The sequence below is a fragment of the Chelon labrosus genome, assembly GCF_963514085.1.
Source record: "Chelon labrosus genome assembly, chromosome: 14".
Classification (NCBI taxonomy): Eukaryota; Metazoa; Chordata; class Actinopteri; order Mugiliformes; family Mugilidae; genus Chelon; species Chelon labrosus.
This window is the reverse complement of record NC_140347.1, coordinates 343,732-366,816: the sequence shown is the minus strand read 5'-3', so window position 1 is coordinate 366,816 and position 23,085 is coordinate 343,732. Positions and strand designations below refer to the sequence as shown.

The following is a 23,085-nucleotide window of genomic DNA, read 5'->3' as shown; positions in this document are numbered from 1 at the left end:
AGATCTTCAGTTGAGAATAAGTTACAGGCAAACTGTTGATTTCAACAGTAAGAGCAGATAAATCAATATTTTACGTATTATGAAATGAGACTAGACATGACTGTTTATTACGGGATAGTGTTAGCTTGGTATTGAAGAGTATTAGCATGTGATCAGAAATGGGAAGATCAACTACAGGTGTGTGGTGTGAGGCCAGAGCAGCAAATTAAGTCTAATGTATGTCCCTTAGAGTGAGTGGAGAAATGTATTTCTGTAAGTATGGTCGGCTAACATAGACTCAGTATACAAAAAAAACACCAGACATGACAGTGATGTAACTCAGTCTGAACCACCAGGGGTTGAGCTCAACGTTGTTTCATTCTCAGCAGTGACATTACTCTGGATGGAAGCTTCCAGGGTTCAGTCCTAATTACGTTAAGTAATATTAATGTTGAGACCTGAAGAGTAAATTAGTTTATAATTGTTTGGATGTTACTCTGTAATTTAAGGTTTGAGGTTTATTAACTTTTTAGTCATCAGCATTATTTGAACCCATGTGAACCAGTATATTATTCATGCATGACTGCTATGTTAGAATTGTTTCATTTGATCATGAGTATGCTACTGAAGGTTTGAGTCACATGTTAAAATCTGTAATTGTATTTTTTCTTTTTCATTACTGTCTTATATCATCCAGTATAAATGATAATCCAAGTAATGTCTGGCTTTATATTTATTGCTTTATTCTTGGTAATGGGTCATTGTGACAGACAGCATGTGACTACAAGAAAAAATCCTAAATTAAATTTCTCACCAGAATAAAGAAAAGTTTCCTTTGTACCCCTAATGTCTGATGAGATTGTACTTGAATGAACAGAATAAACAGCCACTTGCAATAGCTCTTTACTATTTTTTCCTTCCATTTCATTTACTTATTTTTCTGGTTACTTTTTGTATCTTTAGAGCACAATTTGCCTTTTGTCATTTGTAATAAGACAAGTTAACACAATTTTATAGACTGAGTCTATCATCATAAAATAGGCAAAACAATCTTTGATTTTACTCAGTGATAAGTATTTTATTAATCAGATTCTCTTTAATTGTTATTTGTTTGAGATATTAATGCTCCCAGATCAATATTATGGGTGGTGCCTCCAGTGAAAACCAATCCAGATAACCAAGTAAATGGGCAGATTCTAAACCATCAAGATCCCTACTTTGAGCACATTCTGACTCATTAAATTGGCGAGCCAGCCAGGAGGAGGCTGACCTGGGTGGGCAGACCTACTTCTCAGACCCAGTTACACAGGATTAAAGGGGCCAGAGGTCTGACAAGAAGGGGTTTGAACCCAGGTCAAATCCCTCTCTCTCTTCCTCCTGGTTGGTTCACCAATTCAGTATAAGCAGAGCCTTTTATTTCTACAAATGTATTAAGTGTCTCAGTGTGGGGACTCTGCCTAGGTGCTCTATGTCTCTAAGTCTCTTCCGTGAAGTAGATTAGAAAAAAAATTAAATTAAAGCAAGTTTATTTTGTTAACAAATTGAAGCCACTTAAAAATACTACTGACATGGCAGATATTGGGTATGTGCTTATGATTTCAGTGTCCAAAGCCAAAGCTAAACTTAAGGGAGCTAGAACTGTTGGATCTCTTGAATTTTATCCAGGTAGCTTTTTCATTCCAAAAGACTGTGGGGAGTTTTTATTTTTCCGAAAGTATAGCATCAGTCAAAAGTTTGGACACAACTTCTCATTCAATGTTTCACTATTTTGTATTCACTGTAGATTAATACTGAAGAACACAAAACTAAATGGTACACACATGGAACTTGCTGAATAAAAGTGTTAGAATTAGGGATGTCCCGATCCGATCACATGACCGGAAATCGGGGTCGATCACGTGGTTTCAGACTCGATCGGAATCGGACGTTACATCCCGATCAGGGATCGAATATATATATATGTATTTATATTTATTCTCATTATTTTTTTTATCAGATCTATAATATTTCAAAACAAATGGGAAAAATAACAGCTTAGTATTTGCTGTTATGTGGTGGTACAGAGTCAGACCATCTCAACTCCACACAGAAACAACGTATGCGGCATGACGTCACTTTGCTGCGTGCTGTAAAGGAAGCAGAACACGGCAGCAACTTCAAGCTAGTGGCGCGAATATGTCTGCGGTGTGGAGATATTTTAAAGTTGATGAAAAAAATTTCGCGATTGCAAACTGTGAGATATGCAAACTTGGGGCTTTTATTTGCTTATTTGTTTACATGCCTGAGCTGCTGTTCGTTTTTATAAGACATTGTTGCACTAAACTGTGAAGATTTTTTTTTATTACTTGATTATTTTATTGTTCAAACTACCTCACAGAAGTGTTCTGTTGTGTTGATATCATAGAATGATAAAATAAAAAATCACTGATATCCTGGATCTGTTTCTTCGCTGTTCTTCATTTTTTTTAATGTACTGTAGAAGTATCGGATCGGGACTCGGTATCGGCAGATACTAAAAATCAAATGACTCAGACTCGGACTCGGGGGCAAAAAAACCTGATCAGGACATCCCTAGTTAGAATATGTTTTATATTTTAAATTCTTCAAAGTAACCTCCTTTTGCAGTGATGATAGCTTCACACACTTGTCTCTAAATCAGCTTCATGATGTAGTCCCTTGGAATGGTTTTCCGACAGTCTTGAAGGAGTCCCCAGAGGTGTAGAAAGCTCTGTGGCTGCTGTGCTTCATTCTGTGGTCCAACTCATCCCAAACCACCTCTGCTGGATTTAGGTTAGAAGTATTTCAATTGTTAAAGGAAAGGTAGTAGATGAGAAGTTTGTTATAAATGATGAGATAGATAGCTAGCCTTTATTGTCCCATAACAAAATTTGTTTCCACAGTCTATCACAGAAAAACACAAAACAGTGCATATAATGCAGACATGACCAACATATACATACAAGCAAAAAGCAAACACAACCGTACACACCCACAGTGCTGGAGAAGCCAGTGAAGAGTCTGGGAAGATGGTATGATGCAAGTCTTAGTGATAAGGCGCAGTTTGAAGGGTTGAGGCAGGAAATGATTCAAGGCATTTCAAGCATAGACCGGTCAGGGCTACCAGGGAAGTTAAAATTGTGGCGCTTGCAATTTGGTTTACTGCCCCGGCTAATGTGGCCGCTGACAGTGTATGAGGTTGCCCTGTCAAAGGTAGAAAAGTTAGAAAGGATGATTAATTCATCTATCAGAAAGTGGCTCGGTGTCCCACGCTGCTTAAGTGACACAGCCTTGTATGGCAAAGGCATACTGGAGCTCCCAGTTACCAGCCTAACAGAGGAGTTTAAGTGTGCTAAAGTTAGACTGGAAATTACTCTTACTCAGTCGAAGGATCCAGTGGTTAGGAGTGCAGCACCCACTGTTAAGACAGGGAGGAAGTGGAACCCAAAAGATGCAGTACAGCAAGCACAGGCAGCTCTTAGGCATAGGGATATCATAGGCCATGTACAGCAAGGGCGTGGAGGCCTAGGGCTGTGTGCAGGGAAACCTCTGTGGAGCAAGGCATCAGCAGTAGAAAGGAGAAAGATGGTAGTGGAAGAAGTACCGAAGCAAGAGGAAGCAGTTAGATGCTCTAAGGCAGTGTCGCAGGCTAAGCAGGGTCAGTGGGTGAACTGGGAGAGTGTGGAGAAAAGGAAGTTGAAGTGGAGAGCTTTGGAGCATGGAGGCTAGCAGGATTAGATTTATGATAGGGGCTACTTATGATGTGCTGCCAACTCCCCAGAACCTAAACCAGTGGGCAGGTGAGGATAATGCCTGTCCACTGTGCACTTGTGTCTGCACACTTAGACATATTCTGACAGGTTGTAAGGTTAGTCTTTCCCAAGGACGTTATACCTGGCGTCACAATCAGGTACTGAAATGTTTAGTAGCTGCAATTGAGGAAAAACGGGTGAATGTAAATTCCATGGCCGTTAACAGACAGAATAGATGCATTAAGTTTGTACGGGAGGGAGAAAAGGCTAGACCAGCAGGCATCAAGCATAACACGGGACAGCTAAGAGTAGGAGGAGCCTGGGAGATGAGGGCGGATTTAAATGGACAACTGGTTATTCCAGTTGAGATAGCTAGCACCTGCCTACGGCCAGATCTGCTGTTGTGGTCTGAGCCAGAGAAAGTAGTCTATTTCATAGAGCTGACTGTCCCATGGGAAGATAGAGTTGAGGAGGCTAACAAGCGTAAGAGAGCTAAGTATGCAGAGTTAGCAGCAGACGCAGAGCAGAATGGCTGCAAGGCTTATGTCCGCCCGGTAGAAGTCGGCTGCCGTTGGATTTGTGGCAAAATCGGCGATTGCTCTTCTGAGCGATACGTGGAAAAAGCCAGAGGACTGCGGTATGTAACATGTCTCGGGCAGCAGAGCGAGCGAGTGAGTGGCTATGAGTACGTAGGAAGCATGCTAGCTGGGGAGCTAGCTAAAGGTAAGGATGGCTGCGTGACTTCAGTGTGTTTGAAAGTGTGTTCATGATAGATGTGGTTGATTGGTTCGTGGTTCAGTCCGCATCAGTGGGGCGAACCATGGTACATTAGTTTGTTTGGTTTGTGGTTCTTAAAAGGACTAGGCTAATGATTGAAATATTAGTTGTTGATACTCACTGAATGGTGAGATAAACGGGGTTGTGCAGTGGCAGCGTGGAGGGGGGTGACTCCAGGATGCTGGAAGTCACTGTTAAGCCTTCTTGAGGTGTCGTGGGCCTAACTTAACCAAACATGGGTGAAGGGAGGTGCCCACTTGAAAACCCCAATGACATGCTGCATACTGCTGTTGACTAGGCCAGGTATCTGATGTCTTCATGTTGGTTGGTAGTGATATTTCTTTGTTTGGTTAGCTGCTTAGTGGGCCATACAAGCCAGCAGCATTTACTTAGTTCATGTAGATTGTAGGTTAATCATCATATCACATGACTATAGGTTTGTTAGGGTTTCTCAGTTGGACAGGGCCTCTAAATGTGTTTTGCCTGGGATCTTGGCACAAGGGATTGTAACATCTAATCCTGTGTATTAATGAATGCTAGTCATGCAATTATGTGCAACTGCATGACAGCATGTCAACTGCTGTGCTGTGGTATTAAAATGCATTTCCACATCATTGTGAAGTCAACACTTGTGATCAGATCTCAGTTCCATGTTCTATATGCTCATTAGTTCCTGGAGGTTCCTCTTCTCCTTTTAGGAACCAGGACTGAGGACCAGAGTGAAATAATGTGGGTCTGTGTGAATATGATCCAAACTCCTGCTGCTCCACTACATCTATTAGATGATCAGTTGTCTCCATCTAGTGGACAGACAGTAGAACTGCACCATCTGCTGTGTGACGCAGTGATTGTAACTCAGGTTAGACTGGTTTTAACGTCACTCTGATGTGTTTTTAGATCAAATCCAGGACTGACGAGGGACAGTGAGCAGCTTCTTCTCAACACATGAAGGTGGAAAGTGTCTGAAAGTCGACCTGAAGTGAGTTCAACAGGTGAGAATCCTATCAGAGAAATCTGGAAATGTCTCATTAACTGGATCACTATGATTCTATTCAGTTTGATCACTGAACTGTAGAAGTCTTTCTTGATCCTGATTGGCTGTTTTAAAACATCTCTTTAATATCTATGACTATACAATGATTGAAAGTTGAATTGGTCGGACATCTTTATTAACTTGACTCTGTGTTTAATTGTTTCCTGTTGAACTGCTGCCAGTTCCAACACTACCAGTGTTAGTGGCTGTTCAGTCATCAAACCAATACACTCTGATTTTCATTAGTATTTAAAGATGAAGATGAATATTTAAAGGTCGTATTCAGTTCAGCTACTGTCCAGTATTCTTAGATCAGGGTTGTCTGTCTCTAATATCTGTGATGTTCGAAGGTTTCAGATCATTTAGAGCTTCTGAGTTAAAGAACAGTGATGTATGTTTATTACTGGTGGATAAAAGATGAAGTGATTTTAATCTGAGCTCACATGACTGTTCAAAAATGCAGGGAGTGTCAGAACTGGTCTGACAGCTTGGCTCAAACATGGCTGCGTATTAGAAACTGTCTTTTCCTTCTATTCAAACACATCCATCAAACAAACACAGAGATTCATGTGTCAGAGAGTCGGTCAGTACGTCAGATGAAGGATTAAAAGAGAAAGAGAAAGATTTAAAGACATGACTTGGTTTTCTTTTAACCATTATTAGATCAACAAACTAATTCTTGATCTTCACTAAATAACAAACCTCAGCTCTGGTACCACAATAATCTGAATGTCAACACGATAACAAATAATAAATATATATGATGAAATAATACTTTATTGATTATTGATAGGCTAGATCATACTTTAAAAACCTTTATCAACAAAAAACTAAAATGTCAGGATTAGAACTATTAGTACATATTGATTTTATAAAAACTGTAAATTATGTGTAATAGATTAAAGGTAAAGTTTAAAAGCAGATGTTTAAGGGCCTATAACAGTTTGGGATGAAACATGGATGTACAATAACCCTCAGCACAGTAGCACGGAGATAAATCCTCCAGACTGTTTCTATTCTCAATGATAGTGAGTCCTGCAGAAACTCTCTTGTTATACTAAACATAGCATGATAATTTAACTTAACAACAAACAATGACATTTTGAACTAAGACTAACTCTAACAGAGTAAAATCATCATAACCTTTAAACGTTACTACACAAGGCCATGTGAAGATTTTACTACATCAAATGTCAAACTCACCATTAAATATATATTCATCAAAACATCCACTGTGATACAAACCTAATGCTGGTGAATATAGAGTTACAGGTGTTCTCATGTGTGGTAACGTGTATTGTCCTCTCATACTTCAGCTGTTGCAGCTTCATATAGTCAGGGATTAGGAAACAGGTCTGGTGGTTCTTGATGGATCCATTCAGCTCTCCTCCCTTTGCACCGAGGTGTTAGTCTTGATGATGTGGTTGAGCGTCCACTGCCGGTGGTGACACTGGTCTTCAGGACAGCTGTGTCTTATTGGAGCTTGGTATGCTGCTGTCAGAGGAGGGCGCTGTTTCAGCCCTTCCTCTCTGCTGGTCTTAGGTCAGTATGTTCTTCTCTTTCTGGTCTTCAGCCAGCCAGTTGTCAAAGTGAACATCAGGGTGGGGGTCATATCCAGGTTGCTCTTCCAGTCACCTTCACTACTGTGTTGATGATCAGGACTTCCTACAATGAGCCAGTGTATTTTCTCTCTTTCTGTTTCCACGTCCTGCAACAGTCATGTGAGTCTGAGTTCTTCCCTGTCTTCCTGGGTGGGGACAAAGGAGACAGAGAGAAAGACTGCTGCTTATGTCCCTGAGATGCTTGTTGAGGGTTTGTTTCTCAGACTCTGTCCACACATTTGTCCTGTTTGTCATCAAGAGTCTTATGGATCCTCTTTGTAGGAGCAGTTTTCTAAAACCAGCTCCTCCATCTTTGAACATTTTGTGTATTTCTAGCTCTCTTGTCCTTTGTGTCTTTTGTCTGTTGCTTTGTAACCCTTGATGCTACACTCCATATCCTCACATTCACATCAGATGTGCCTCCCTTTGACCAGCATGGATCCAATCCTCTAGTTCACTTTAGTTTGTCTTTATCTTTGGGTACTTGATGGGCAGCTTTTATTAAAATGGTTCCTGGTGACTCATTCATTGCTGCTGTGTTTATCTTCAGCTCTGAACATTAATTGATTTGAATGTTTCAGAAAATACTCAACAAACTGAGATAGAGGATCAAGACCTGATCTTTAGAATGATTCATTTAACTGTGGGACAGTTATCAAAGAATAATTTTGGTTTTCATCACAGAGACTGGAATAAATGATACACCTCTTAACAGAATAGTAAAATCCATGTTTCTATTGTTTACTTGGTGATCTTCCTCACAGATGTTTTATCTGCTAGTTAAGTCATTTCTCCTGTTTAGTCCAGACCTTCTCAGCTCATGGAAGCTGTAATTGAACAGCAACCTCTGCCCTAAACACAAGTTCACTTCCTACCAGTCCTCATTTACATCCCAGCATTGACACCATCTGATACCTTGAGACTCTCTAGTGCATCACCTCTCTGGAATCCTCCAAGGATTTAAAGGGCAGGTGCAGTTTGTTGTTATGTCCATAGTGTGATGTTCTTCACACTCTTTGTCAGTCCCAGTCACCTCCTAAGGTGGTTGCTGATCTCAACAGCTGAGAGTGAAACTACTGAGACAAGTTAAATGAATCAGTTGGATTGCAGCCTCCATTTCAGGTTCTCTTGACCTCAGGTCTTATCACTCAACCATCCTCATACCCAGAGTTACAGGTAACTGCAGTACTCTGTGGTGATGTTTCAAACACTCAAAGCTACTTGTACCTCAGCTCTGAGCTGCTTATTTACTTCACACAGAAAAGTGTCCTCTATCAGACTAAGTTTAGGGAGTAACTATTTTCATTGTGAGACTACCTGCAGGTTTATTAATCACATCCACAAGTCTTTATTTCTTTCATGAAGCTAAAAGCTGCTTCAAAGTTCATGAATGGAGAATGTTAGACAATCCTCTCTACACTCAGACCTAGGTGAGACTGCACATTAAATAAGACAAAATGCCTCTTCAGTTTATATTTGGCCAAAGTGTGGCCCAGAGTCCAAGCAGCAGCCATCAGGATGTCTCTTTGCTTCATTTCCTGTTTGTGACACCAGTTATGTGGTGGAGAAAATATCTCATCACAATGAGTTGATTTGTAAATGAGTCAACCAGCAAACAGTGACTGTTCCATTTCTACACAAATACACATTAATACATCATCTCATATTCCTCAGCACAGTAGCATGGTACTTTACCACAACACCTCAAAACTGATCTGACTGAAGATCATTCATTTATTTCCTTGTTTCATGATTCTCAGACACAGAACCTGACAAGCAAACTTCCAGGTTGAATGATCTCCCTACAGCATGAATAATTATATTTAGTTTCTTGTTCTAAAAACAGACAGCAGCTGATGATGCTGAGCTGATCTTTAGTTTATTAGATTCTTTGTTCTGTGCAGTGACTCCATGGAGCAGAAACAATATAAACACAACTACAACATTCAACACAAACATCTCCCTACAGCATGAATAATCATATCTAGTTTATTTTTATTAAAGCATTAATGAACCAGTCACATCAAGGATGTAAACAAGAAGAAATGAGGAAATGAACTCACATGAAACCTGAAACCTTCCAGTTGTTGGACTGGTTTTATGTTTCAGAGTTATGAGGGTGTGACAGCGTCCTCAGATCAAATCAGACACCAGTTTGACTATGTTTGACTTTTTTATTAAAACATCAATAGGTTCTCTGTTGCTCTCTGAATTCTGTGGCCTGTGGTATTTAACTGTGTTTGAGATTTCCACTTTAAATACCTGTGATAACTAACATGTGTCCCAGTCATAAGATAAAGACACAAAACTAGAGTTCCAGTTAAAACACACCTCCTGCTCATTAATCAACCAATCAGCTCAGAGAGGTAAGAGGGAGGAGTCAGGAAACAGTCTCCTCTGACACTGACTGGGTTTTCTCCACAGGTTAAACTGGTTTTAACGTCACTCTGATGTGTTTTTAGACTCTGAAGTTATGAGGATGTGACCACGTCCTCAGATCAAATCCAGGACTGACGAGGGAGAAAGAGCAGCTTCTTCTCTTGAAATGTTTCCTCAACACATGAAGGTGGAAAGTGTCTGAAAGTGGACCTGAAGTTCAGAAGATAAGAATCAGGTAAAAACATTAGTAAATGACTGATGAACAGTTCACCATTGGTCACATTGTCCTGTTTCACTCTTTGACTGTATAGTAGAAAGTTTCTCTAGGATGATTCAATTATTCCAAATGTTTATTAATTAGTTGATGTTATATTCTTACGTTTGTCTCTATTGATTTGATAATCAGTCTTCATGGTTTTGATCTGAGTCTGTGTTCACATGGATGATGGAAAAATGTAGAGAATGTCAGAACTGGTCTGACTGCTTGGATCAACGTAACTGAGGTGATACTTGGTAAGATGGCTGTTTTAGAGACGCCATCTTACCAACACTGAAACAAAGCTCAGTCTGTGACCCAGGTGTCCCATGAAACTGGACACCTGGACTGATGTGAGTGTTGTTGTAATGACTGATCAGGTTGTTGTGTTTGTGTGAAGGTATGGACTCTGCTATGAATCAGAGTGAGGACAGACAGGAGGGAGACCCTCCCTCTAAAACCACTCTGAGTGGGGAACATGAGATCCAGACCAGAGATCAGAGGTGAGATGACCATCTCTAACTGTCCATGACTCTTCTCCATGTCAGAGCTCAGCACTCACATCACTGCACCATCATTATTCACACTCAAAGGTCTACAGCTCTGGGTCTAAGGGCCACAGACACAAAGGAGATGGAGATCAGACTAAAGGTTTCCCTTCTGACAGAGAATATCTCTACATCAAACCAGTTAAAACTCTGGTTTTTACTAAAATGACCTTTGTTCACAGCAGCTTTTCATCTTGTTTCATCCACATCAAACACTAATACAGATAACTCTTCTTCTGCTGAGAACAAACAAACAAACCACCAGATAACTCTGAACTGAGTTATCTTAACCCTTGTGCTACCCTCTTGCATAATCTCTATCTGTCTGTCCATTCACTTGGGGTCCCAGAGACCCCAAAGGTAGCACGAGGGTTAAGACAGTTCAGTTTATTGTTGAGTCTATAGAGTGTGATGCTCCTCAGGCTCTTTGTCAGCCCCATTCACCTCCTGAGGGGGCTACAGATCTTTCTCTTAAGATCTTAACAGCTGACAGTGGAACTGTTCTTGATCTCAGGTCTCATCACACAACCTTCCTAATACCCCCGGGTTACAAGTAACTGCAGTACTCTGCAGTAATCTTTCATGCTTAGAGGTCACTTAAAGTTACTTATACCTCAGCTCTGAGATGCTTTTTTGTGGCTCAGCAGGTAGAGCGGGTTGTCCACGAACCACAGGGTTAGCGGTTTGATCCCCAGGATGTGCCACATGCCGAAGTGTCCTTGAGCAAGACACTGAACCCCCAGTTGCTCCCAGTACATGGCACTGGTGAGCGAATACACTGAGAAAGATGGCGCCAGTGTGTACGGCCCGCTGTCTGTCTCTACGAAATTTGGCTATATTTATGTTGTTTTTATCACTTGTTTGTTTAAATGTCAACTCTCTGCTGAGTTATGATCGCCAGACACTTTTAAATATTAGACAATGGGCACAAAATTTGGGCCCGTTCGGTCCTGATCGTGAGAAAACTTTCTCCCACCCGTGTCTCTCCGGTATACCGGCTTACCTCTGCCGTGTTCCGGCACCTGCACGGAGAGGCCGCAAACGCCGGGGGAAACGCAGCGGCAGGTTGGTGAAACTAAAAGCCTGTTTGGCGTGCGCCCCTGCTGCTTTTCCTGGAGGTCCTTGCTCGGCACGTCGCCGCTTTATTTTGCGGCGCCTCTTGGATCCGATCGCTTCATCTTTGGTTCCTGTGGTTGGCTTGGATGAGGGGTCACCGTCCCGTCGCCTCTCCTTTCCTCACCTCCACGGGCGCGGAGTCAACCTCCGCAACCTGCGGCCTCTTGCTCGGGCTACACAGACGGCAAATGCCCCGGCTCCAGCTCCTGTCAGGATGGCCCTGGTGAATGCTAGATCGCTAGCCAACAAAACTTTTATTCTAAAGGATTTCTTCACGGATTTATTGTGTATAACCGAAACGTGGATGACAATCGGTGAGTCCAGCGCTTTTTGTGAGCTTTTACCATCTGACTGTACATACTTCAACTCTCCGAGGACGTCAGGTCGTGGTGGAGGCATTGCGTCCGTTTACAGGAAAAACATTATCTGTAAACAGGTCACGCTGACAGCCTCCTATTCCAGCTTTGAGATGAATGTATCTGAGCTTGGTTCTGCTCTCCCGGTACTGTGCGCTGTTATTTACAGACCACCCAAGTACAACAAAGATTTTATTGGTGACTTTGCTGATTTCTTGGCAGGGATCATGCCTCAATATGACCGGATTTTAATAGTTGGGGATTTTAATATCCACGTGTGCTGCCCTGCGATGCCGTTGGCCAAAGACTTTTTAAATCTCATTGACTCTTTTAATCTTGTACAGTTTGTGTCTGGTCCTACACATGAGCGTGGGCATACTCTTGATCTTGTTTTAACACATGGTTTTATTGTTGATAATTTAGAAGTGTGTGATGCTGCTTTCTCTGACCATATGCCTGTTGTATTTGACATGCCTCTGCCTTGTAGTGTGGTTAAACCTCGCGCTCCAACACAGCTCTGTCGTGTTGTTAACCCCTCCACTGCCGCTCAGTTCTCAGCAGCCTTTAACTCTGCGATCAGATCAAATGAACATCTGGGCTCAAATGCAGATGTTGAAGCCTTATCTACTCATTTTGACTCATCCTGTCAGACCATATTAGATACTGTGGCTCCTTTAAAAACAAGGCTTTCCAAACCCAGACCTGAGCCCTGGATAAATGATGCTACACGTGCTGTCAGACGTGAGTGCAGGAAAGCTGAGAGGAAGTGGAAGAAGGACAAACTACAGGTGTCCTTCCAGATGTTGAAAGACAGCTGGCGTCTTTATCAGAGAACTGTGAAAGCTGCCAAGTCCAAGCATTTCTCAGACATCATTACTTCTAACTGTCACAATCCTCGTGTTCTGTTTAAAACTGTAAATTCTGCTCTTAATGCCCCACAACCAACCTGCCTGGAGAACCCAACTGAACTCTGTGAGAATTTCTTGAGCTTTTTTATTAATAAGGTCACAAACATTAGGGCCATCATCAATCCTCCTTCCTACGACCCCTCCATATCAGCCATAAGCTCTGCTGTTTTTGACCAGTTTGAGCTTGTCACTCTGCCCTATTTGGGAGAGATAATTGGCCATATGAAACCTGCTGGGTCTCCCAATGATCCACTTCCACCTCGTCTTTTCAAAGAGGTTTCATCCACCTTAGCACCATATGTGCTCAACATAATAAATGGTAGTTTAGCAAATGGGATTGTACCTGCAAGTTTTAAACATGCTGTAGTGACACCACTGATTAAAAAGCCTGGTTTAGATGCATCAGTACTTTCAAATTTTAGGCCAATCTCCAAACTCCCTTTCCTCTCCAAGATTCTGGAGAAAATTGTGTACTTCCAGTTGAAGTCTTTCTTAGATGAACACAACATTCTTGAGATCTTCCAGTCTGGGTTTAATACCCACCACAGTACTGAGTCAGCACTGTTGAGAGTTTTTAATGATGTTCTTTTAGCCACCGACTCTGGTCACTGTGTTGTTTTGGTTCTGTTGGACCTAACAGCTGCTTTCGACACAGTGGACCATCAGATCCTCCTGTCTCGCCTGGAGAACTGGGTGGGCATTCGTGGTCATGCCCTAGATTGGTTTAGGTCCTACCTAACCCAAAGAAGTTTTTGTGTCCATGTTGGAACAGCTGAGTCCAGTGTAGCGCCCCTTAGCTCAGGAGTGCCCCAAGGCTCTATTCTTGGCCCACTTCTGTTTTCCCTCTACTTGGATCCTCTTGGATCAATTCTAAGAAAACATGACATTGCTTTCCACTTTTATGCTGATGACAGCCAAATTTATATGCCCCTCCGTCAAACAGACAACTACTCTGCAAATCAACTGCTAGAGTGCTTGGCAGAAATCAAAGCATGGCTGGCTGTAAATTTCTTACACTTGAACAGTAACAAGACCGAGGTCATGCTGTTTGGGCCTAGTGAGGCCTCCAAGGTCCATGCTGATTTGGGGCCTTTAAATCAGCATTTAACACAGACAGCAACTAACCTCGGTGTACGAGTTGACAGTGATCTGAAACTGGATGCACAGATAAAAACAGTGGTTAAGTCCAGTTTCTTCCAACTGAGACAACTGGCCAAAGTAAGATCATTTCTTTCTCTCCACCACTTCGAGATTTTAATCCATGCTTTTATCACAACTCGTTTAGACTACTGCAATGCACTTTATGTTGGGCTTAACCAGGCATCACTGTCTCGACTACAGCTCATTCAAAACGCTGCTGCTCGACTTTTAACTGGTACCAAAAAGCACAATCACATTACCCCAATTTTAGCAGAAATTCATTGGCTCCCTGTCCGTTTCCGTATTGATTTTAAAATTCTTTTATTTGTATTCAAATGTATTCATGGCCTCGCTCCTCAGTATCTGTCCGAACTGCTCCAGCCGTACACTCCCTCACGCTCTCTTAGGTCGGCAGATCAGTCACTGTTGGTTGTCCCAAAGACAAAGAGGAAAATGAGAGGTGACCGGGCCTTTGCAGTTGCTGGCCCCAAACTGTGGAACAACTTGCCATTGCACATTAGACAGGCCGACTGTCTTCCTCATTTTAAATCCTCCCTTAAAACACATTTTTTCTCTTTGGCTTTTAACTCAGCATGAGATGTTAGTTCTTATTGTTTACGTGGTTTGATTGGTTTTATGATTTAAATCCTGTTTTATATATTCTCATGTCTGTGTACAGCACTTTGGCCAACCTCGTTGTTTTTAAAGTGCTTTATAAATAAAGATTGATTGATTGATTGATTGAATGGGTAGATGTGTCTGACTGTAAAGCACTTTGAGTACAAATAGGTAGAAAAGCTCTATATAAAAACAAGACTATTCTATTTACCTCAAACAGAAACGTTTCCTTGCTGGAGTTTTAGACAGGAATTTCCTGTTGCTGATAAACCAAATGAAAACATCTCCACAGTGATTTTCTTCTCAGTTTCTCAATAAGACAAACGTCAACATTAGAATAGAAGAGTCCAGTGGACAGTCACAGTGGGGCTGATTGGAATTGTTTTATTGTGTTTGTGTCAGGTTTTCAGTGGAGTGTCCCTTTAATTACATTTATGTGGTGGTTTTGTTTCAATCAGGATCCTCCAGCAAAGACCAGAGTCTCCTGTACCCAGCTGTATGTCCATGAAGAGTGACCGGTCCATGGTTAACCCCATCAGGTTCAAAGATGGACATCAGTCTGTTCATGAAGGGTGAGATCATCAATTTTCCCCCAAACAATAATATTATTTACCCCATCAGTTATAACAAGTAATAGTTTTCAACAGTAACACAGTCATGTTCTTTGTAGGAAAACAATACATTTAAAATGAAACCATAACTAATTTAAATACAGTAGCTTCATTGTTTCTCTGTTCTTTCTGTCTTTCTAAGTAATAATATTACTGTACCTTGTCATCAGTAAAGATTCATTCAGGAAGTAAAAATACTTGAATGTGTCTCTGGGTTGTATAGGCTACACCCTCTTATATTGTCCTGGTGCAGGAACCTTGGTTACCTATTGTAACCCTAGGTTCTCTGAGTGTGGTCTGTGACCTCTAAGAGCTGTCACTATTGGATTCATCCCTTCACTCATGTTCAGTCTTAGAGATTCTTCCACAGCCTGTGTCCACCTCAGGCCTCTCTTATGTCTGCATCCACAGTATAGAATAACTGCATGATGTGAGTTCAGCTTTTTATTTAGATGATAATGGTGGAGCCAGTGGAGCCACAGCTGAGAGGGCTACACATATTCTCATAGAGTCTGGTGTTACTGTTAGTAACCAACATGCTCACTCATATAAACTACATCCTCTAAGAAGTGTCACTATTGGGATAATGGTGAAGTCAGATGTAGTCAATGCTCCACTGTGACACCAAGGTTCACAATCAGACAACAAACCTCAGAACAAGACCATGAATATGAATCACAGTGAAGCAGAGAGAAACATTATGAGTATTTACTAATGATAGCTACACAGATCAGTCTGTTGTAGGAAGGATTCCATGGAGCAATGATGAATATTAAACTTTATCATTAAATCAGTCAAACCCATCAAACCTGTCTTTGTTTACAACCCTACAGAGAATTTAGAAAGATGAGAGGACTGTGATCTGTGAAGTCATCGCTGGCCCAGAGTCATAAAATCACATTAAAATGTTATAAAGGCCAAATCAAATCAATCTCTTGTCAAATTAACTTATTTAAAAGTAACACAGAGACTGATCCACTGATCTGACTGTAGTGACACCAGCCCTCATAATATGTACATCCACTCCCAGACAAAAGGGTTCAATCCTTCAACTCTCTTAAACACCCTCAGACCCTCTGGTTACCACACATTCCTTCATGAGGCTCTTTGAGAGGCACAGCCAGTGTATATTTTCTTTACTGTACAAACTCCTAGAAACACAGTAATACACCACCAGGCAGGAAGAGCATCAACACCTCTTCATCTCTAGTCATCAATAGTTTGTACCTCCATGGGCACGGGGCCCAGTCAAAAGACCCAAACTAACAATTGTTTGCAATCTCACATTTACTGTGGTTTATGTCTTCTAAACATATTCAGAATATACACATGGCAGTTATTTAGATAACAGATAAATAACAATCTTAATAACTCAGGAATTATCAAAGATGGAGATAAACTGTGACAAAGAACATTCTACAAAGCTAAACTTAAAATGTTGATTTTGTTTGTCTGTAACTTTAGTTTCTGTCAGGATTCATCTTCATAGAACACCTTTAACAAAGTGTACATGAGCTGAAGCTGAATGTTTTTACAGAGTTCACCAGCAGAGCTCAGAGGTTCTCAGTGGTCAGTCTGTCCCTCAGCATCAAACACATCTGGACTCCATATTGATGGTGAGAACATTTAAGATTCAACACTTTAATGTCATCAACTTGAAGGAAGATTTAGTTTTCATTTACACATGAAACAGGAACAAGAAACTCACTGAGCAGCTTTTGAGGTAAAACAATATGGTCTAGTACAACAGTGCTGCAATAAATCAACCTTCATGAAGGTTATAATGTTCAGATATTGTTGAACAACAACGTGAACTAGGATATTGATCCTAATATTGCTCCATCCTGATGTCTTTAGTGGATTTACTCACAGATCTGAATCTGTCTTCAATCAGTTTCAGTTCAAAGTAAACTCTACATATTTCTCTGTTCCAGCTGCTGGAGGAGAACATGATCAGTTTTATGAAGAACGAGCTGAAGAAGATCCAGAAGGTTCTGAGTCCAGATTACCCAGAATGCTTAGAGAGTCAGAGGGAGGATGAGGAGGTGTTGGAGGGTGAGGATGAAGAGCAGAGGAGGAGCAGCAGAGATTTATTTGTGAAGATCACAGTGAACTTCCTGAGGAGAATGAAGCAGGAGGAGCTGGCTGACTGTCTGCAGAGCAGTAAGAGGATTTAACAGCTTTAACTTGATGGAAAGAGGAAATGGAGGAAACATGGGAGAAGTTTCTATTTCTAGACTCTGATGTTAATATGATGAAAACATCTGAATCACATCTATGAATTCTTCTGGACTGAAAACAGTCACATGTGAATGTTATTAAAATGAATGAGTTCACTGAGTCATTACATTTCTTGTTCATTCAGGAACTCTTGCTCCAGAGTGTGGACGTAAAGTTAAATCTACTCTGAAGGAGAAGTTCCAGTGTGTGTTTGAGGGGATTGCTAAAGCAGGAAACTCAACCCTTCTGAATGAGATCTACACAGAGCTCTACATCACAGAGGGAGGGACTGCAGAGGTCAATGATGAACATGAGGTCAGACAGATTGAAACAGCATCCAGGAAACCAGACAGACCAGAAACAAGCATCAGACAAGCAAACCTCTTTAAAGCCTCACCTGGAAGACATGGGCCAATCAGAAGAGTGATGACAAAGGGAGTGGCTGGCATTGGGAAAACAGTCTTAACACAGAAGTTCACTCTGGACTGGGCTGAAGACAAAGCCAACCAGGACATCCTCTTCATATTTCCATTGACTTTCAGAGAGCTGAATGTGGTGAAAGAGAGAAAGTTCAGCTTGGTGGAACTTGTTCATCACTTCTTTCCTGAAACCAAAGAAGCAGGAATCTGCAGCTTTGAAGAGTTCCAGGTTGTGTTCATCTTTGACGGTCTGGATGAGTGTCGACTTCCTCTGGACTTCCACAACACTGAGATCCTGACTGATGTTACAGAGTCCACCTCAGTGGATGTGCTGCTGAGAAACCTCATCAGGGGGAAACTGCTTCCCTCTGCTCGCCTCTGGATAACCACACGACCTGCAGCAGCCAATCAGATCCCTCCTTACTGTGTTGACATGGTGACAGAGGTCAGAGGGTTCACTGACCCCCAGAAGGAGGAGTACTTCAGGAAGAGATTCAGAGATGAGGAGCAGGCCAGCAGGATCATCTCCCACATCAAGACATCACGAAGCCTCCACATCATGTGTCACATCCCAGTCTTCTGCTGGATCACTGCTACAGTTCTGGAGGATGTGTTGGAAACCAGAGAGGGAGGAGAGCTGCCCAAGACCCTGACTGAGATGTACATCCACTTCCTGGTGGTTCAGACCAAAGTGAAGAAGGTCAAGTATGATGGAGGAGCTGAGACAGATCCACACTGGAGTCCAGAGAGCAGGAAGATGATTGAGTCTCTGGGAAAACTGGCTTTTGATCAGCTGCTGAAAGGAAACCTGATCTTCTATGAATCAGACCTGACAGAGTGTGGCATCGATATCAGAGCAGCCTCAGTGTACTCAGGAGTGTTCACACAGATCTTTAAAGAGGAGAGAGGACTGTACCAGGACAAGGTGTTCTGCTTCGTCCATCTGAGTGTTCAGGAGTTTCTGGCTGCTCTTCATGTCCATCTGACCTTCATCAACTCTGATGTCAACCTGATGGAAGAACAACAAACTACATCTCAGTTGTCTGAAGTCTTTAGAAACAAACTACCACGTCTCCATCAGAGTGCTGTGGACAAGGCCTTACAGAGTCCAAATGGACACCTGGACTTGTTCCTCCGCTTCCTCCTGGGTCTTTCACTGCAGACCAATCAGACTCTCATACGAGGCCTGCTGACACAGACAGGAAGTAGCTCACAGACCAATCAGGAAACAGTCCAGTACATCAAGAAGAAGATCAGTGTCTGCAGAGAGAAGCATCAATCTGTTCCACTGTCTGAATGAACTGAATGATGGTTCTCTAGTGGAGGAGATCCAGTGGTACCTGAGATCAGGAAGTCTCTCCAAATATAAACTGTCTCCTGCTCAGTGGTCAGCTCTGGTCTTCATCTTACTGTCATCAGAAGAAGATCTGGACGTGTTTGACCTGAAGAAATACTCTGCTTCAGAGGAGGCTCTTCTGAGGCTGCTGCCAGTGGTCAAAGCCTCCAACAAAGCTCTGTAGGTGGATTTAGGAACTATTTGAAACATGATTCATTTAGTAAATGACAAATAAAACATTTGATGTTGATTCTTCTTCAGGCTGAGCAGTTGTAACCTCTCAGAGAGAAGCTGTGAAGCTCTGTCCTCAGTTCTCAGCTCCCAGTCCTCCAGCCTGAGAGAGCTGGACCTGAGTAACAACAACCTGCAGGATTCAGGAGTGAAGCTGCTGTCTGCTGGACTGGAGAGTCCTCACTGGAAACTGGAAACTCTCAGGTCAGGATACAGCTGGTTGTTGATCAGTTAAATCCTGATTTAGGTTCATGTTGGTGCAGAAGTTCAACATCTGGAGGATTTTCCTTCTTCTTCTTGAGTTTCTGATATTTTTCTATCTCCAGTCTGTCAGGTTGTCTGATCACAGAGGAAGGCTGTTCTTCTCTGGCCTCAGCTCTGAGCTCCAACCCCTCCCATCTGAGAGAGCTGGACCTGAGCTACAACCATCCAGGAGACAAGGGAGTGAAGCTGCTGTCTGCTGGACTGGAGGATCCACTCTGGAGACTGGACACTCTCAGGTATGGAAAGACAACAGGAGCTCACACAGTGTGGGTTTGTCTAGTGCTTTTATTTCTCTCTTTTTGGACAAGGTCTGAGTTTGGAAACACAATATAACAAAACAGATTATGTTATACTAAAAGAAAACGGTTATATTTAATTACATGTTACCTAAAAGATGCTGAAATAGTTTATATATCCACTGGGTCCTCACTACTCATTGTATGTGTGTGAATGGAAAAGTTAAATGTAGAGAACAAATGTTTCAAAAAAAAAAAAGTCAAGTAAATTTTATGTCATTAGAGCCTCCATCTTGAACATGTGTGAATGTTGGTCAAACAGTTTGAATCACATGCAGAGACAATATTTCACATGAGTAAGGACATCAATTAAAATAGATTAGATCAGTGAAGTCTCTGTTCTCTTATTTATAGATTTTATTATCTACTTCTTCTGGTGTTTTCCTCTCAGACAGTGAAACATCAGAGACAGTCTATACTGATGAGTTTCAGTCTGTTTCTGTGTCTCACTGATAAACTGATGAACTCTGCTTCATGTTGAACAGCAGTTAGGACTCATGTTGGATAGAAAATCATTCTGACTGTGTTTCTTCCTCCAGGATGGACCATGGTGGAGAGCAGAGGTTAAAACCTGATGTGAGGAAGTGTAAGTTTGACTAATGATGATAAAACCTCAAAGTGTCAGTTTGTGTTTCAATCCAAAGCTGATAGTTGTGGTATTTATTCATTCAAACATCACTGACAAGAGAATCCTGACTAAAAGTATCATCATTAAACTTTATATTAATGAACAACAGATCAGTGAGGAAAGAAAGAAGAAATCCATCAGATGTGTCAGATGATAAACTGCAGCTGTGTTGTGTCTTTTTCTCTCCATCAGATTTCTGTCAACTTGAAGTGGACACAAACTCAGTCAACAGATACCTCAAACTGTCTGACAACAACAGGAAGGTGACATATGTGGAGGAGAAGCAGCCATATCCTGATCATCCAGACAGATTTGACTTCTGGAATCAGCTGCTGTGTAGAAATGTTCTGACTGGTCGTTGTTACTGGGAGGTTGAGTGGAGAGGATGGGTTGATATATCAGTGAGTTACAGAGAAATCAGAAGGAAAGGAGACATGAAGGACATGGTGTTTGGAAAGAATGATCAGTCCTGGATTCTGTTCTGCTCTGATCGTCATGGTTACTCTGTCTGTCACAATAACATAGAAACATCCATCTCCTCCTCCTCTGTCTCTAACAGAGTATCAGTGTATGTGGACTGTCCTGCTGGAACTCTGTCCTTCTACAGCGTCTCCTCTGACAAACTGATCCACCTCTACACCTTCAACACCACATTCACTCAACCTCTCTGTCCTGGATTTGGAGTCTGGTCATCTGGTTCCTCATTGTCTCTGTGTTCTCTGTAGGAAGGAGAGTCTTTGAAGTGTGAAACTATTTAAGTATCAGCAAAGTGTATTAATTAGTTATATATTATTATGTTAGCTAACTTTCTAGTGATAGCTAGCAAATGCTATTTTGTGAAAGCACACACAAGCATGTTTGATGCCTTCAGCTGACTAGCGTGACGTAGTCGTGACATAGGCCATAAAAGGATCTATATACATCTCATGTCATTTACTAAAAAGTAGTGGCAAAGATACGTTTTCTGGATCTTTCTGATTCCCTGCCAGTCAAAACATCATTCATGACCTCATAATCTGTGTAGACCTAGAGGTGGCACCATTTATCAAGCTGCTTTGCCCCTCAAGCTAGCATGTAGCTAGCATGTAGCTAGCATGTAGCTAGCATCTCTGCTGCAAAAAAAACCCCTCAGAACTCCTGGCCAACTAAAATCAGAAAAAATATGTGGCAGCACTTATGCTAAACAAATGTCATAATTATTGAATAGTGAATATAAGTAAGAAAAAACATTATAAAAGATGATGTTTCTTTACATATGTTGTAGCATTGTCTGTAGGTTTGCAAAGGGGGTCCCCAACCTGAAGCTAATGCTGTTTGGGGGGCCTTGGCATGGAAAAGTTTGGGAACCCCTGTTCTAGAAAACTGAAGAGTTTTTTTTTTTTTTTTTGACACATAGATCTCACATAGATTGCACAGCTCAGTCTATGATGAAAGAGACGTATGAATCACACCTCAACGTACGAAAACATTGAGTTGTCATTGTCAGCTCAGAGATTGTGTTAGTTTTGTTTTCTGTGGTTGTCTCTGTTCCTCAGGAGAAGTTCTGGTCCTTAAGAGATGGAGAGGAATGTGAGTGACACTGATTATGTGATTAAAACTCCAGATAAAAGAAAACCGTCTCATATGTGTCTCATTAATACGCTGAAAGGAATGATAGGAACACTGTGAAAACACTTCAGAGCTCAGTGGAGATAAATCCGACTGGATGTCTGTGGACTGGGTAATATGTCAGGAATGAAAGATGTCACATGGGTTGATGGACATGTGAGTGATCAACCTACAGAGGGTTGAGTTCAAAGACACCCTGAACGTCAAAGAGATAAATGATGCAGCAGGTTGGTCCATGCTTGTATGCCTCTTTATGGTCATTCAGGAACACCATTATATTCCCATTCCCAACATTTCTATTATTGTTTCACATGCTCATTTATTCTAAAGTCGAGAGAGAAGAGCATCTGGACACGAAGTTTCTCTGATTGAAGACGCAGAATTAACTGTGAATGTGTCCAAGAGGAAACAATGACCTGCCACGGTAGGGTGGTGGGTGGAGGTCAGGTAAAGGTGGAGGACACTGTCCCTGTCCCAAAGACCAGGACTAAGCTCTGCCCCCATGTAGCGATGGTAGCTTATTATCGGGGCTGTTTCTCCATGGAACATTATAGTTCAGGGGCCGCATCTGATCTCCAGGGGCCACATCTGATCTCCAGGGACCACATCTGATCTCCAGGAGCCACATCTGATCTCCAAGGGGAACATCTCATCCCCAGGTGTCACATCTGTTCTCCAGGAGCCACATCTGATCTCCAGGGGCCACATCTGATCTCTAGGGGCCGCATCTGATCTCCAGGGGCCACATCTGATCTCCAGGGACTACATCTGATCTCCAGGAGCCACATCTGATCTCCAGGGGGAACATCTGTTCTCCAGGAGCCACATCTGATCGCCAGGGGGAACATCTGTTCTCCAGGAGCCACATCTGATCTCCAGGGGCCACATCTGATCTCCAGGAGCCACATCTGATCTCCAGGAGCTACATCTGATCTCCAGGAGCCACATCTGATCTCCAGGGACCACATCTGATCTCCAGGAGCACATCTGGTCTTCAGCGGGAACATCTGAT

At 42.0% G+C, this 23,085-nt stretch overlaps 1 pseudogene across 1 annotated transcript in view; it reads left to right on the top strand.

Moving 5' to 3' along the window:
* LOC311499366 overlaps positions 1-22,260 on the top strand; it is a 135,520-nt pseudogene extending 113,260 nt beyond the window's left edge. The window contains exons 8-16 of the transcript XR_014699983.1: positions 10,155-10,277; positions 14,919-15,032; positions 16,609-16,687; positions 17,006-17,234; positions 17,437-19,226; positions 19,308-19,481; positions 19,604-19,777; positions 20,377-20,423; positions 20,658-22,260. The product of XR_014699983.1 is annotated as an uncharacterized misc_RNA (transcript). The remainder of the gene's footprint in view (positions 1-10,154; positions 10,278-14,918; positions 15,033-16,608; positions 16,688-17,005; positions 17,235-17,436; positions 19,227-19,307; positions 19,482-19,603; positions 19,778-20,376; positions 20,424-20,657) is intronic.
* Positions 22,261-23,085: the final 825 nt, after the last annotated feature.